Raw genomic sequence first — 2,645 nt, forward strand, 5'->3', positions numbered from 1 at the left:
GCTGCCAATGAAGGTGTGAAAGGCCAGTCTGGTGGCAGAGCAGCCGGGGGGGAGGGGCCACTCATATTTACTTTTAGCTCAAGATAAGAGTTTAGCTGTCTAGTTAAAGTGTGATTAAGCACAGTTTGATGCTTACCTGGACACCACATGTCTACATATGAACTGAGTGCTTCAAAACTGTCAGTAGTACACTGAGCTGCAAGTGCCACTTCTATCAACCAAAAGCCACGATCACTTTACGATGATCACTTTACGATAATCACTTTACGATAATCACTTTACGATGATCACTTTACGATGGCAGTCTGATGCCTCTGTCCAGACGGCACATGATTGTGTATTGATGAACCTCTGGACCAACAAAGCCAGTCCAGCAAAGATAAAGAATATCTGGACCAACAAAACCAGTCTAGCAAATATAAAGAATATCTGGACCAACAAAGCCAGTCCAGCAAAGATAAAGAATATCTGGACCAACAAAACTAGTCCAGCAAATATAAAGAATATCTGGACCAACAAAACCAGTCCAGCAAATATAAAGCCAGTTGTGCCGCAGCAATGACAGGTCTGACCAGAGCCGTATAGTCTCTGGATCGGGCTTATTCTCTCAGCCTCAACACAGTAGTGAAAACATCCAATAATAACGGGTTCAAAAGCACTTTTGTCGCAAATGTCACATATTGTTCAAAAATATTTACTCTGAACATACGTGCCAAAACCCACTAATGTAGATGACTAATGTATCCCCTATGACTAATGTACCCTCTATGACTAATGTCCCCCCTATGTACCCCCTATGACTAATGTACCCCCTTATGTACCCCCTATGACTAATGTACCCCCTTATGTACCCCCTATGACTAATGTACCCCCTTATGTACCTCCTATGACTAATGTACCCTCTATGACTAATGTACCCTCTATGACTAATGTCCCCCCTATGTACCCCCTATGACTAATGTACCCCCTTATGTACCCCCTATGACTAATGTACCCCCTTATGTACCCCCTATGACTAATGTACCCCCTTATGTACCTCCTATGACTAATGTACCCCCTTATGTACCCCCTATGACTAATGTACCCCCTTATGTACCTCCTATGACTAATGTACCCCCTTATGTACCCCCTATGACTAATGTACCCCCTTATGTACCTCCTATGACTAATGTACCCCCTTATGTACCCCCTATGACTAATGTACCCCCTTATGTACCCCCTATGACTAATGTACCCCCTTATGTACCCCCTATGACTAATGTACCCCCCTATGTACTCTCTATGACTAATGTACCCCTATGACTAATGTCCCCCCTATGACTAATGTATTATGACTTTGAATATGAGCACTGCAACAGCCAGCTTTCTTCACATGGCAACTAGAGGTCATACCAACATTCTCTACCTGGCTGCCTCTTGGTTTGAGGCGAACCCAATTGAGCATCTGATTTGGTTATTACAGGAAATGAAAGCAACATGGTCTTAGCCCTAATACACAGTTAATTAAAGTGAATTAAAGTATCCGCAGCGCATTTAATATGCACACAAACACAGAGAAGAGCATTAAAACACTAAGACTCATAATCACTCAGTCTCATAATTTAACTGTCTTTTGTAATTGGGGCAAATTGAATACACAGAATATAGTCTAACTGATGCCCACTGGACTAGATATGGAGATCCTTCCATGCAGAGTAACAGAGATTAGCTTCCTATTCTCTCTTTAGCTTCTCGTGCAGCTGGAGATTAAACACCACCACCCCCAGTCTCATGCAGATGGAGATTAAACACCCCCCCCCCAGTCGTCAGAACCCTCAGAAGACGTCCCTAACTCTCAGTCCACCAATCCAGCTCAATTAGTCATGCTGGCAAAACACAGCAGGCTCATCGCTAGTTTTCTATTTCTAAACCTATTAAAGGATTTCTCTCCCCTCCCCTGAAAATCCAACACAGGTGGCGCCAGCTCGTTAACCACCACCACCACAACCGTACAGTAACCAGCGGCAACAACACCAGCAAACCCGGCCGTCTGGGCAAAGCTGCTGAATGGCGTGCCATCTAGGCGGCAAACTCACATCACTCAGGATCACGCTGCACCTCCTGGCGTGTGCTAGGGTGGGGTCATCGTACACGGGCTTCGGAGGGGCCTGAGGAGGAAGAAAAGGTGGCCAGCGTTACCCTGAAGGCCCAGAGCCACGACGACAGAGGGCCAAGGTCATAAGGAGGTCAACTGAGACAGAACACACAACACATGGTAGCTCACCTCAGCCTCCTCCTTCACAATACTCTTTTCCCTCGTACGCTCTCGGACCTCCGTCTCCTCAACAGTTACTCCAGAACTCTTTTCCCTCGTACGCTCTCGGACCTCTGGTTCCTCATTTGCCCTCGTACGCTCTCGGACCTCCGTCTCCTCTGTCTCCTCAGCAGTTACTCCACAACTTTCCATGTCGATGTCCATGCTGAGCAAAATGCAGAGTGGCCGCTTTTAACCGCACAGTCCTGGGCTGGATTGCTGTACCCAAGTGAGAGCCTGAGCCTCGGTCCTGTGTGCTACGACTGACCACTTGTCCTGTACGACTCCCGCTCACTCACTCCTTATCAAGTCCAAGCTCCCGATTTAGACCCCTACTTGGGTCTTTATCGCC

The 2,645-nt window shown here is 46.7% G+C and overlaps 1 protein-coding gene across 2 annotated transcripts in view; it reads right to left on the reverse strand.

The window, feature by feature from the left end:
• Positions 1–2,317, reverse strand: part of LOC143130828 (uncharacterized) — a 91,201-nt gene extending 88,884 nt beyond the window's left edge. For both annotated transcript variants that reach the window (XM_076290052.1, XM_076290051.1), the window contains exons 1-2: positions 2,264–2,317; positions 2,076–2,147 (exon numbers count right to left, since the gene is read on the reverse strand). The gene's annotated coding sequence lies outside the window, so the exon portion shown is untranslated. The remainder of the gene's footprint in view (positions 1–2,075; positions 2,148–2,263) is intronic.
• Positions 2,318–2,645: the final 328 nt, after the last annotated feature.

Source organism: Alosa pseudoharengus, unplaced genomic scaffold (genome assembly GCF_046254945.1).
Source record: "Alosa pseudoharengus isolate Yale_2024_CS ecotype anadromous, Long Island Sound unplaced genomic scaffold, YU_APseudo_1.1 YU_APseudo_1.1_scf_18, whole genome shotgun sequence".
NCBI lineage: Eukaryota > Metazoa > Chordata > Actinopteri > Clupeiformes > Clupeidae > Alosa > Alosa pseudoharengus.